Raw genomic sequence first — 15,190 nt, 5'->3', positions numbered from 1 at the left:
TCTATTCATCAAGGAGCAAAAATTCAATGAAGTTTTCTAAATTTTTCATAGATGAATTGTCCAATTTCATGATCTATCTATGGATTCTTGAATTAAAGGTTTTTAATAATTGAATAGTTAGTGAATTGTTGTTAATTATATGATTTTAAATTAAATAACCTATGAACCCATGTAATTGATGAACCCTAGTTTTTGACTACTTTATGGGTTACTTAATATTGACCTATTGCTTATGAATTATGGTGTAGTTTTCTATGGCTATCTGATGATATAAGAATTGTCTTCAATTGATGTCTAATTGGTTCTTAGATTGATAAATATATATTGAATTGACTCAGATTTATTGAGTATTATGATTTATGCATTGAATTGTTGTTCATGGCCATGGGTAAGGGCCTTATGATATTGAATTGGATGATTTAGCATTGGATTGAAGAGTTGAGGATGGAGTGGTGGTACGCTTCCCTATTGACATTTTTTTTATTTTAATTATATTTCAATTATATTTTGATTGATATGGTCCACTTATGGTGGCGCTGTTAGTAGATGTGGCCTTATCGGCGTTACTTTATGTAATATGATCATTATGTCCTTGTCGAAAACTACTTGAATTTATATGATGATTTGTGTAGTTTATTATGTGAAGTATGATCATATTTACCTATATGTGAAGTAATGTGAAAGTATGTGGTTTCTTCTATTGATGATATTTAGGTGATCATGTTAGACTATGACTATGTGTTCATGTGTGTAGTCTTAGAGTTGATGCGTAATTGTTCCTACTTGGCTATATAAGTCTGTGATGGTTATATTAAAAATGATATAGTAGTGATAGGATGACTTAAAGATGATAATCTTTTTTCCTATGTATTTCAAGAATGATATGCTATATGTGATAAAGTGAAGTATGTTGTGTCTTGGTTTGATAGACTTGTGTCCCTTACTTGATGCATGTATGAAAGTAAATATGTGATGTCTTGAAGTAGGATGCTAAATCTCTTAGTCTTGAAATTATAAATGATATATGAGACCTTGAATGATGAAAAGAGGGTCCTTTATGTGAAACCTTGAACCTAGTGATAAGGTTATGAATCTTGAAGTAGAAAGTCGTAATGGTATTCTTCTTGTAATGAATGATAGACCTAAGGTTGATTGGCTGGAACGGAATCATATGAATCCTTAGGAAAGTCATGATGACTTTCTTATCGCCGTTGTAAGGAAGCCCTAGGGGACCTCTTTTGTAGGGTAAATGTAATTAGGTTATGAACTTGATATGGAAGCCTTTTGTATGAACCTTAATGTAAATTACTCTATGAGAACAAAGGTTAGCACCGAGTGAGTATGGCAAGGGAAGTAGTTCTAGTTAAGGATGAGGCTAGAATACAAAGGCAGTCCTTCATATTCCTTAACCATGTGCCTACATTGGATGTGTCCAAGTTCTACCATTAGCAAGTAGAACACTCTCATTGGAGTAGGTTAGAACTCGGGAATCCATGTTTTCCTACCATGGTCTATGTCGGTTATTGCCTATTCACATCATGTGGGATACCTATTAGCATTTGATAAGTTCAATAAAGTTTAGGTGGTGGTATAGGATGCTATTTTGACATTGGATAACTAGCTTTGAAGATGTTACTGAGAATCCCTAGGTCTTCTCCAAGACCATTACTTAAATGTCCTATATGTGGTTGATATCTTTTAATGAACCAATGAATTAACGACTTATGTTAGAAAGCATGTAAATGAATGAATACCTAATCTAGAGTGACTTAAGGATACCTTAGTTAAAGTGTGAAGAGGGCATAAGGGATTATCTCTTCATGTCTTATCTAGGGATGTCTTGAGAATGACTCTAGTTAGGGAAGTTGGTTGATTCTTTAGGCATGATCTAAACTTAGACAGTCACAAGGATTATTTAGGTAACCTTAAAGAGAGGGTATGGGTGTTCTCTTCTAGGAGTACTTTAGTAAGTCTTTTGATAGCCTTGTTAAAGAGAATGTCATGTAATGCATGTTATGTGTTTTGTGTATTTTAAGTGTGTATGTGTCTCATTATAAGTAGGCTTGAGGATCGTTTATGCATGCTTAGAGAGGGTGTATGGGTGGTATCTCTTTGTATGACTTAAGTGAGTCTAAGGATAGCTTTTAGTGGGATGATTACATGCTATAAAGTGTCTAAGGAAGAAGTAGGCAACTTTACTATAACAGGGATGGAATTCACTATACAGCGAGTTGAGGTTACTGTAATGTGTCTCTTAAAAATGTGATAATTGTTCAAAGTGATTTCTTATGTGTTTCTATGTTTTTAAATTTTGTTCTTATGATTATATTATGATATTTAAATGAAAAGATGCATAATTCAAATAAACGTCTGTTTCATGATTTTTATGCATTATGTCGTACTTAGTACATTTGGTTGTACTAATTCCATGTTTTTATCTATCTCTATTGTGGTTGGTAGGTGAGGCACATTTGGGAAGTAAGAATTGGATCTTAGCATCATTCAAGTGAAGTTGAAGTATGTCCTCATTTCACTCGAGGGCATAGATGTATTTTACTTCTTTAATTGAGGTATTGTAATAGACTTAAGTATTTCTATATTCGTATTTTATGGGCCGTGTCCCAAGTATTCTTGTGTATAAGTTTGATGAGATTGAGACTTAGTATTTTCTATGAGTTTTATATGAAAGAGTTCTTAAAGACTATGAAACATTTTGTGAAAAGTTTTAATTCCACGCTACTTTTCACTATGTATATGTGATTAATGATATGAAAGGGCTTGCATAAGACCTTTGAGAAGTCGAGTACGCCAGTTGCACTCCGACAATGCCCTAACTTCTAGGGTGTGCTCTCGGGATGTGACAGGGCGTGGTGCTCCTTAGGTGTGGCTGACAAACTTATCTGTTCGTCTTTCATCGCTAAATCCCTTAAACCTCCCTAATTCGTTACCCAAACCCTTTGGATCATCAATACCATTAATACCCAACAGATCAAAATCAAAAACAACATTGGAAACTACAAACCAACATCAATGGGCATTTAAACAACTCAATCAAATAGAGATTGGACAAGATTCATTAAGAATTCACTTTAATCATCAAAGTAGTTCTAAAACCACCAAATTGAAACAAAATTGGTGTGCTTAAGAATTAACCCAATAAGAAAGATATCACATACCTTGATATGGATCACCCCGACGAATTGCACTCGAAATTTGTTGGCATTCGCGGTGAAACCTTGGTCTTTCTCTCTTCTTCTTCTTCTCTTTTCTCTTCTCCAAGACCTAAACGCAAAGTTAATTTTCTAATCTGAACTATAACTTGTTTTTACCCCAAATAAATCCCTAAAAGTAAATAGGAAATTAATTGGTGAAAAGACTAGTATGCTCTTCCTTAAATTGGAGTTGAGAGATTTTTTAATTCCAACAACCCAAATTCTAATAGGCATATCTCCTTTTCAAACTTGGAGGAGTTGAAAAGATCGCTCCAAGGGCTTTCCAACCATATAAAGAACTACATCTAACTCATCATGAGCTAAAATGTATGGTGGTTAGAAAATTTCCAAAACTCACTTTAGCGATTATTTTTAGTTTCTTAGCTTATTCTTAGCTGTTCGAGTTACGAGATGTTACATTATGATAATACAACATTGTGGGAATAATAAAAATAAAGAGCACTGATTTTTATATGAGAGAATTTAAAAGGATTCTCTTACTTCTTATATTGCATATTTAGTACTGTTAAAAAAGTAAATTGAGTGCTATTATTAATATTTTTTAATATAGCATATTAATTAAAAAATAGAAGAAGTCTAAAAAACATATTGCATTGTATTTCTTGGCCAAAGAGCGGTCTTAAATAACTTTCTATGTCACAGGATGATACACTTTTTGTTAGCTATAAAGTCATAATTTATAACATATTTAGTCAAAATAACAACACTTTAAGCTATTTGTTTAAAACATCATGACAATATTTTCGAAAATAATTTGTATTCACATTTTATTATTTTTGAGATTTCCTTTTATTAATTAAAAGAGTCCATAATTCGACCAAACTCTAACAAATAACAAAGTTAAAATAAAAAACAAATACACTATCCTCCCTACATCTTGCACGTTTCTACCCTTTACACGTTATTCTCTAAAAAAATCTCACCTTTCAAGTTCCCCGATTTTCTTCATTCTTCAAATAAAAGTTGTTCAAAATTTTATTCTTTAAAAAAATTTATGCATTATGTCAAGGATTCTGTTGGTCGATTAGCAATGAGGTATACATTATTTCATCAAATTCTGAATTTGATTAAGGTAATTTCAGTTATATTTTTATATTTCTTGTGATTTGTTTTCAGTGTTGCTTTTTATATTTCTCATTGTTCATAGTACGGATGTTCCGTCATTATTCTCAATTTTTATGCAAGTTTGAATACATTTCCAATCAACTTTTTTGTAGATTTTTATTCCAAAAATGTAGGCTCTGCGGTTAAAATGGCTCAAAAGAGGAGATCTAACTTTCTTGATGATTCTATCCACATTTAAGTTCAGGATAGCAATGTCATGCAAAAACACTATTAATAAATAATTAAAAAATTTGGTGTAGAAGATTTCGAAAAGTATGATGAAAACCAAGGTGAAGAACAATTTTCCTATTAGTTTGTTTTATATTTATAATTTCTTTTAAAATTTTGTATTTTTTCTAAATTTGTATTTTAACCATTATGTCTGCGTTTAGGGGTCATTTGGTAGGCCGCATTGAAACAAATTGTGCATATATTATATATGCTATTATTTAATACTATGTTGGTACGAAATTTTGTATATGTATAATGATCTTAGATCAGCTATACCTCCCACATGGTATTATATGAATTAGATCAAATCTATTTATGAATTAACTTGAAATGGGATCATCAAAATAGAAAAAGTTAAAAGCTTTGAGAAGTAGAAAATAAGTATTTAAAAAATCGAATATGGAAAAAAAAACCTTAAATAGAGAGGTGAAAATAGACCAACGAACCTTTAAAGGATTCGGCGAACTTCTGACAAGGGAACTATGGAAAAAAATTAGATGGAGAAATTTGATATCATAAAGAAGATGTATGCTCTAGACATATTTTGGTCCTTTCATAAATTATTTTTCTTTAATTATATTATTAATTTAATTCTTCACATCAAGAAATGACAAAGAGAGGAGAAAGTGGAATATAAAATTGTGTCAAGGTGGTTGTATATGGTGGAGGAAGCGTGGGATGGAGAGCGAATGAAGAAGAAGAAGAAATTAAAAAAATCATAAATATTGCGCCATTCACACACTCGAAGTAAGTGTAGCACACATAATATTCCAACTCAGCAAAAATTGTAAAAATACATAATAAGACCCTACTTAAAGTATCTAAAATAAACATCGTCCAGTTAAGGTTACTATCTGAAACTTGGTACCAACTTTAGGTATTTACCGATGGGTTTGGCCATATCTATATGTATGTATGTATGTAAATGTTCCAAATACTTAAGCAGATCGCTAAACTTGTTGAGTTTGTTCTCAAGTACCTCAACTAAGCCATTTTCCTATTGAATATTTGAACCATCAATAATTTATTCCTTTTAAATATTCTTGACTTATGTGGTGCCAAACATGATCGCACGTCCCGTTAGTGTGTTCATACGCTTTAAAGGCGCTGATGTGGATCTCTAACTACCCACAAACGGTCTTCTTCCCCATTTAAACCCAAATTTCTCTCATTCTTCTCTTATTTCTCCTTTGTTGTGTCTCTTCATAATTTTATCTCCTCTTTAGCTCATTAAATTATATTTTTTTCATTGATTTCTTCTTAATCATCAAGTTCCAATGTCGAAGTTATCGTCTTCATCGCTATTTCTTCTTCAACTACAAATGTGATATGTCAATGTGGACGTTGTGGAAATTAAGAACTCATGGACGCAATCAAACCTTGGACATAGGTTCCTTTGTTGCAAAACTTCAAAGGTAATTCAAATTCATTTGTATTGTCCAATACAGTAAAGAATCACCTTATATATAATTCAATATTTTCTTTAACTTTGTAGGCACGATGTGGATCTAGATATTTTCGATGGTATGATGATGAAATGCCAGCTCAAACTAGGAGGGTGATATGGGGCTTGTTGAAAAGAGTCAAAAAATATGAATTGGATAACTATCGATCAATAAAAGTATGGATGATATGCATTGTCGTAGGGGTGATATTGACTACTTGGATTTGTGCAACAAAATGATCTTAGTTGGTTCATTTGTCTTCTACTAGATTCTATCATAAAAGTATGAATGGTAGATTTTACTATTCTTTATGAGGGAAAATTTGATTGGATTTCTGTTGTAAATGCCTTGTGTATTTATTGTAATGATTTTATTTATGGAATGAATACAATCTATGTGTTAAAAGCAATAAAAGTTGATAATTCATACCATTAATTTGCTCTAGTGAGCTCAAACCAAACATACCAATCCATGACAACTTATTAAAAGTAGTACCATAATGTACTTAAAAGACACCAAAAGACATTTCAAAGCACTCAATACAAGTTTTTGCTGCTAATTACACAATCAAAAAGTGACTTTTCCAGAGAAATTAGGCATTCCTTGGTGCACTAGATGTTCCACGTTTATTTTTCCTTGGTTGACTGATTTGTAACAACTTTGAACTTATGACACCATCTCCACTATTCCAATTGAGTTCTCGGGGCTTATAACCAATATCAATATTTGTTGGAGTTGCATCCTTATAAACTCCCCGAGTAAAAACTCTTTATCCTGAAGTACCAGGCTGCATAGAAATGTATTAAAATGAGACTTTTTATAGTAGAGCAATAAATGAACAAAATTATCTATACATTTTTATTAAAATTTTGACTACCACTTGCGTTTGTATAGATGTCAAATCCTACAGTCTTGGTCCTCTTTTATCGAACTGCTGATATTGGATCTTCTACAACCCTTGGTTGATCTTGTTGCTGACTTGATACACCTCCAATGCCTCTACCAGTGCCTCTTCCAGTTCCTCTGTCAGTGCCTCTTCCATTGCCTCTCCATGTACCTCTGCTTTTAGCAGGTTGTTGCTCTCTTCTATGAGATGAAAAATTAAAACACATAGAATTGTCTTGATGATTGAATACAGGTGGTTGACTTGAGCTTGATGGTCGACTAAAAAGTGGTGGCTGGCTTGATCTTGATGTTTGGCTAAACAATGGTGGCTGGCTTGAGCTTAATGCTTAGCTAAACATTGGTGGCTGGCTTGATCTTGGTTGCCTCTAGGTTGTCCCATCCCAGCCTATTAATACAATAATAATAATAATTGATTATTGTAAATAATTGAAGCTTATTGTAGATGTATTAGAAGTGAATAATAACCTACCATGGTTGGACAAGATTTTTTTTTATGGCCTACTAGATGAGACAACGAGCAAGTCATTTTTACTCGTCTTTTGAACAAATTTCCATACATTTTCCTAAACTCATTCTTTGCCTTTCTTATGCACTTTGGTGGCTGACCGGGCATGACTTTTGGTTCAGGAGGTTCAATCATTACACCACTAGAGGCCACATTTTCATTCTTGGTATTGGCCGTTAAAAGTTGTTATAACCCTTCAAGAAAGTCTCTTTCCTATACCAATGTAGCAATTAATATTCAGGCTCTATGCCTTTGTGATGATATGCAACCACATCATGACATTGTAATCCCCTCAATTTCCATTTTTTACATGTACATGTCTTCTTCATTATATTAACAATATGCCTAAGTGACCATCTAAGATTTCATGCCCAATATAACCATTGAATTTAACTTCACAAAATCTAGCAAGATCTTTTTTCTCTTCAAGTACTAGTCTAGCCATAGGAAAGATATCTGAGATCCAAGTTTTAGCAAATTACCTCATTGCAATATTTCTGTCCATTATCTTGTGCTTAATCTCCTCTAATATAGTTATGATAGACTTATGTCTTGAAGCTAATATCCAAGAATTAAAAGTTTCGCACCATATTGTTTTAAACAATGTCACACTTAGAATGGTCTTTAAAATACTCTTTGCACCAAGTAGTTTTTCATAATACAACAAGTCTTCACACATTTTACTACATAATTTGTTGAGTTTATCCATCTCATCTTCAAATTTCACTTCAAAACTTGACTTAGCACATCCGTAGAACTGGTTATTTCTTTCATCAACACTCCATATTTGATGCCAGTTGGACCATATATGTCTAGCACACCTTCTCTGCGCACTATCTGGTAGCAACTCACATAAAGCTAGTACAAGTCCCCTATGTAAACAGTTGTAGGGAAAACATTAAAAAGTATTGGCCATACAAGAAATTAAAAAAAAATCAAGCTACAACACAAAAAACATCTAACCTTCTGCATATGTGACATAACAGTCAGTTCATGTTCTGTGCCTAAGTTCAGATCTTCTATCAAATAGTTGCATAAAAAACTCCAACTGTTTTTTTGTCGTTGTGTCAACAACAACCCATGCAATTAGAAACATCTGTTGATTTCCATTTCTACTTAACAACCAAGAATTCACCCTTGCAAAAAACTTTAGAAAGTATCCATCAAAACCAATAATTTTTCTGCATACTTCAAACCAACCCTTCTTCAAATGCATCAAATTAAACATAGAAGTAAACAAACAAAGTTGTTCCTGGCTGAGACTCTCTATATATCCTCACCTAATAGGAAGGACCAGCATTAGTATGTTTAATCATGTCTGCATATCCACAGAATATTAAAAATTCCATCTTCCGATCAACTAAGAAGTCCGTGATAATCTTCTTTTTTGTCATATGACAAACAATTCTTCCAACATACAACCCAACTTTTTTTGTCACCAATTCCTGAATTTCTCACAATCTTATATATGGTTGACATGTAATTTCATCGTTGAAATTTTCTACAACAAACATAGATGTACACAAATTATTCTTGGTTGATTGAGTACATACATGAACACAATAATAATTTTTGACTATAAAATCACCAGAATCCTTATCTATACTAGCAAACAACAACCATTTACATTTCTTGTCCTCACACTTAACTCTAACAATTTTTTGTCATTGGTCTTAAACTTTAATCTAGTTTTATATTCACAAGAATAGTCTGCAATAACTTTTCTAAATTGTTCAACACTTTTAAATACCATACCAAGCTCAAAAATAGATAGAACACAATCAGAATCAAATTTTACCTTTTTACTTTATCTTCTTCTTGGTAAATTAACACCCTTCACAAAGTCTGGATCCAATTCATCCCTATTGTTATCGCTATCCAATTTTGAGCTATCTACATATTGCTCATCACCCCCTATTCTTTCAGTTTATCTAGCAGCCTTGTTCCAAGCTTTATTTCCTCAGTTTGAGTAGGTTTTTTTCTTTTTCACTTTCTTTTTCCTTTAATTTCTAAGAGCTCTCATTTCTTTGTCAACCTCAGAGTCATCCTCAACAGGAATTGCATCCTATTGAGATTCATCAGTGCTTTGTTCATTTGATTCAGTCCATTCCTCTTCTAGATCTGATATATCCCCTGACTCAAACATCCACATTAACATTTTCAGATTCAGCCTCATGATTCAACCCTTCACTTGCAGTTACTTATATATCTCATAATTCTTCTTCTACTACTAACCCACAAAGCAAACCAGTTGCGACTACTTCTACATTCTCTACCACATGCTTCACATAAAGGTCTAAAAAGTCACAAATTTGTAAGTCTTTGATAAGATTTAGTAAAGTGAAATTAGTGTCCACCTCAATAAATCCATTAACTATGGGGTCTTCAAAACAAAACCCACTAACAGTAATATACCTCAATTGTTTAATGTAAAAAAGTAATTCGATTATTGAGAAGTGGTCCTTGTCGAAATTAACATACTCCACCTCACTTTACCCTTTATAAGTAATTCTTTTTTTTTCCTGAATAAATTTACCACCATGATAAAAATGGTCTATAATAATGGCGTCCATAAGATTCCCTGAAACAAGACACAAGCCCTAAAATTTTCTGACACGTTATGCATAACAAAGACAAAGAAAAGCCTAGCTTTTCCTGATATTCACAACACACCATCACACTGATACTAAAACACAGTATATATCACGCTACAACAATAAAAATTACATAGAAATTAAGAAATTAACTTACCTCATTCTCGTCAACTCAAAAATTGTGATTGAACTCCAAAATCATCTGCAATCTTCGATAATTACTTCAACAAAATACTCAAAATCACTTTAAAAGTTGACAATTTCAGTTGTGAATGTCATTGAAAGAAGAACGATTGTTAGGGTTTTCTCGTCTAGCATTGGGTTAGAATGTTTTTGGGGGAAATTAGTTTTTCAGTTTGAGGATTTAATATGTGGCTCTGACCTGTAATTGGGTCGAAGAATATTGGTCGAAATTTTCACGTGGGGAAGGTTCATTTCCGCGTATGTATCTGTTGTTGTGGAACCAAATCTCAACAAATCATTTTTATGGAAGAGGATGAAAAATCCAGGCACTAGTCAAGGGACAACGAGCTCCGGTACAAGTTGTGTTACCCTTGACAAGTTGTGGTTCCCTTCATCACGATGGTTTGATAGATTTTAGTTCAATGTTTTTAAGGTCTTTTCCATTTTAATTAAATTAAAGATATGTCATTTTAATCAAGACTAGTGTCCATATCTAAGTTGATTTAACCCAATAACTAACCCACTCAAGTCATTATTTATGAAACCCAAAATAAATCCCAAAGTCTTTCTCTCAAATATTTCTCTCTCTACAACTTGAAGAATAAGAAAGAGTTGGAAATAGATCAAGGAAATTTTTCAGATCCTCAAGAATTTTGTGTGCTTTGATATCATGGTATTATGACTTTTCATCCATCTAATTCTTTCATACATTAAGTCCCCAAGATTCCCCAATTGAAAAGAAGAAATTCTCCAATTTGAGTTAGGTTTGTTTCTATAGTTGTGGGCATTGATGAATGTTGATCGAATTTATTGGATTATGTTTGATTATGATTCAATTGATAGGAATACATGTTCTTAGGAAGAATTTACATGTACCAAGTCCTTACCCATATCTAAAAAGAAGAAATTCATACGATTGTGTTAGATTGCATGAAAGGATAAATTGTGGGCTTAGATGTATCCTTATAGAAATGATGGATTATGACTAGAATTGCCTTCACATAGAGGCTTATCAGATAATGTGATATTGATTGCTTGAGAGTGAAGGATATGTTATGTTTATGAGATGTAGGGCTTGAAATTAAAAATTCTATTATGAATTAATGATTTAGATGTAATTGTTGTGGAAGGGATAATTCTCATATAAATTGCTTATGTATGAATGTGAATGATTTTCTCACATTGTATTATTCTAGGTTGAAAGGCATGATCACCTTAAATTAATCTAAGAATTATAAGTTATGGTGATAATACCAAGCTTTGATTGGTAATGTAATACCTTTCCCTGGATTGTCTGAATTGGTAAGTTAATGTCTTTCCATGGATGCTTGGATTGGTATTGTGATACGTTTCGAGGGATTACTTTTATTTTTAATGAGATACCTCTTCATGGTAACTTGATTTGGTAAGAAAATGATACCTTTTCATGGTATCTGTAATTGGTAAGAAGATGATACATGTTCATGGTAGCTTGAATTGGTACGGAGATATACCTCTTCATGGTATTTTTGATTGTTAAGGAGATGATACCTTATCATTGTAGATTTTATTGGTTAAATGATACCATTCTGTTGAACATTGAAAGGCATGATTATTTTCTCTTCAATGGACAATAACTACCTTGGATTGGCAAGGTACGTTGCCTTCTATAGATAATGACAAAAGCTAAGAATTGAAAAATTCTCACATCAAGTTATCATATATATAATGAAACAGATTACTTCAAGGAAGTACCGTAAGTATGTCTTAAGATGATATTCACTTGCATTGATCGTGGTTTATGAATTATGTTGTTACCTCTTCTGCATATGTTGATGTTTATACAAGTTATCCTTTTTAGTGCATTTTTGTACTAGTACATACTTTTTCCTACACAAACATAAGAAGTTTCTAGCTATAAGAAAACAAATAATAACTATGTCAACATATAAGGTGATGTTGATGGTACTAGTCAAACTATTGAATATTAAGGTTTCATTCATTAGATTATTGAAGTGGTGTATTGAGGTTGGCCTAAAAAGAAGATTTTATTGTTTCAGTGTGAGTGGTTTGACCCATCACATAGAGGCACAAAGGTGGACCATCAACACAATATAATTGAAGTTAAGCACACCAGGTTATACAGAAGTTATGATCCTTTCATCATTGCAAAAAATGTTAAACAAGTGTGTTACACTTCATATCCATTGCGTAGAAACAAAGTTGATTTGTAGATCGTTATAAAAAGTAGGCATGTGGGAAGAATTGAAATTTACAATGTCTTAGATGTGGCGTAAAAAATTAATATTTCCATTTTTCAACAATAAGTTAATGTTGAATTGGAAATCACAGTACAAAATCCTCAACACATATTAGAAGATGTATCTAACGATGAGATACTGATTTTTGAGGAAGAAATGTTTGAGAATGTGGAAAATGAATCATTCGATGACGAAGAATGGGACGATAATGTAAATGAAAGAACTGAGGAGGAGGAATGGGATAATGATGAAATAAAAACAAGCGACGAGGAATAGTGTAGAATAAAGCTAGCTACTATATATATGTAAGTTAATATATTTTGCAAATTTTATTGAATTAAAGATATATATATATATATATATATATATATATATATATATATATATATATTTCATGTAAATTTGCATATTGATGTCATCAAACAGACAATGATAGACATTGGGAGCATCTTGGAGTTAGCCAGACTAAGTAGGCTAAAAAGAAGAACACTAGGAGAGACAGATGCTGAGGATAATGCAAGATCTATTTCTTCTGCGAAAGATCGCATCAGCAATGAGATAAATGTACTTGTTCTTCTGTTTTTTGCGGTGGATCCCTAAAAATATTATCCTAATTTCAATCAACCACTTGGTACTTCCTCTACTTCACAGGCATTGCCTTTAGTGCGCTACGAGGAACTACCTTTACATGCTATTTATTGACGACGAACCTTATCGGAAAGTACTACATCTCCCACACATACATCTCATAAGTTATCTACCGTGAGGATTAAAGATCTAGTAGCAAGCAGTAAGATGCTATGACTGGTATGCCTGTATTAACTTAGCGTTATGACCCTCTATCAGCCTCAAATGCAAATACAACTACATCTACATGTAGTGCTACCAATATGATGGGATGTCTACTCTAGTTCCATGGTAGAATGACACAATTGGTAGAGTCATAATTGAGCAAGATGGATCATCGTAAATTTGTTTTTTAATCTATTTGTTAGATTATTTTATTTGTTTTTTGTACTTTAATATATTATTCATGAACTAACATATTTATTATCTATTTTTCAGGTGACATCCGGCAACAAATGTTGTCAGGTCATTAAAAGAAAGTATTAAGACACTAGATAATAGGCTTATCACTCCTGGGGGAGATCCCAAATGGTACAGGCCAGGCGATGTTTAATAACTTTGAGGTATACATTTTTTAGTTAAGTTAAGTATACTTTACATTTTTTTACTATCTAATTAACGTTGTTCAATTTTTTATTCAGACTATTTCTACTTGGGAGCCAAGACACAATCAAGTCATTTCGACCACATTTGAGAGGAATTCATCCGCCAGACTGTCTGTCTTGCTAACGAAATATTGAAATGATGGTGAACCCCTAAATTGGATGTTGTCGCATGTTCATGCTAAATTGGGTATGTATTCGGTAGGAGAAGTAGGTTGCTTCCACCCTCTAACTTCATCTATCCTGGCTGGATCTACTCTAATACCCTCCTTGGATACCGCGTGTCCCACGAAGGCCACAGAACTATACCAGAACTCAAATCTTGAGAACTTGGCATACAACGTCTCTTCGCTCAATATTTGAAGTACAATGCTCAAGTGTCATACATGGTCCTCCTCAGTCTTGGAGTAAACCAATATGTCATCGATGAAAACATTCACAAAAGAATCATGGTATGGTTTAAACACCCCATTCATCAACTTCATTAATGTTGCAGGGGCATTAGTCAACCCGAAGGACATCACTAGGAACTTATAATGTCCATACTGTGTCTGAAAAGTTGTCTTAGGGATATTTAATGCCCTAATCTTAAAATGATGATACCCGGACCTCAAATATATCTTGGAGAACAATGATTATCCTTGTAGATTATCAAATAATATATAAATAGTCACGTCCGAGGAGCAACCCCTAGAAGTATCATGGTGTACTTGACCTCTCAGAGGTTTTATACAAGATCATAGTTAACATTTATCGCATATTTTGACTCTAAGTCTCTTTTCCATCCTAGACAAAACATCATTATAGTACATTAGGGACACAACCCTTACAACATAAAATATTAACTAAGCTATTACATAACTTTGAATAAGACATCATAATACATATTTAGACTCTAAGTCTCTTTTCCATCTTAGACAAAACATCATTATAGTACATTAGGGACACAACCCTTACAACATAAAATATTAACTAAGCTATTACATAACTTTTAATAAGACATAACTTAGGAATCCTTGAACTTAAAGATCCCTTTACTTGAATGTGGGAAACACATATCAAACCCTTTACCTTAGAGACATCCTTTAAACATCAATAACCTACACTTTGTATTAAAAGGTGATGAAGAATTGTGTTAGTACAAAAATGCACTAAGTATGGAAATTAAGCAAAAACATGCATTTAAAGAGGACGTTTTGTTAGAAACCATGCATCATGCCTTTTAAAAGATTCTTCATGAAAAGTTGAATGGGTTTATTTGAAAAGTTAAACTTCACCACCATCGTTCTACAATCAAGAGAGGAAAAGCAAGCATGCAACCAATCCATTCCCAAATTGATATCAAAATCGAGCATATAAAGTTCTACTAGTTCAACATAAGAAACTCTATTGGGCAAGATTATCGGACAACTTCTATACACCCTTTTTGCAACAACCGACTCACCCAACCGGGGTAGACACTATAAAAAGTTCATGCAAGATATTGGGTAAAATGTCAAACTTTTTAGCTACAATAGGTG

The 15,190-nt window shown here is 32.8% G+C and overlaps 2 long non-coding RNA genes and 1 pseudogene across 2 annotated transcripts; 2 read left to right on the top strand and 1 right to left on the bottom strand.

Moving 5' to 3' along the window:
- The first annotated feature begins 4,216 nt into the window (after positions 1 to 4,216).
- LOC114074694 lies at positions 4,217 to 6,395 on the top strand. The gene is made up of 3 exons (XR_003575040.1): positions 4,217 to 4,305; positions 5,841 to 5,983; positions 6,064 to 6,395. It is a non-coding gene; the product is annotated as an uncharacterized LOC114074694 (long non-coding RNA).
- Positions 6,396 to 6,605: 210 nt separating this feature from the next.
- Positions 6,606 to 7,559, bottom strand: LOC114074757 (annotated as a pseudogene).
- A 3,207-nt stretch (positions 7,560 to 10,766) lies between these two features.
- On the top strand, positions 10,767 to 14,353 carry LOC114074687. Its single transcript, XR_003575033.1, has 3 exons — positions 10,767 to 10,874; positions 13,507 to 13,631; positions 13,710 to 14,353. It is a non-coding gene; the product is annotated as an uncharacterized LOC114074687 (long non-coding RNA).
- Positions 14,354 to 15,190: the final 837 nt, after the last annotated feature.

This window comes from Solanum pennellii, chromosome 11, assembly GCF_001406875.1.
Source record: "Solanum pennellii chromosome 11, SPENNV200".
Classification (NCBI taxonomy): domain Eukaryota; kingdom Viridiplantae; phylum Streptophyta; class Magnoliopsida; order Solanales; family Solanaceae; genus Solanum; species Solanum pennellii.
The sequence above is the reverse complement of the archived record's forward strand: the minus strand, read 5'-3'. Positions and strand labels throughout refer to the sequence as shown.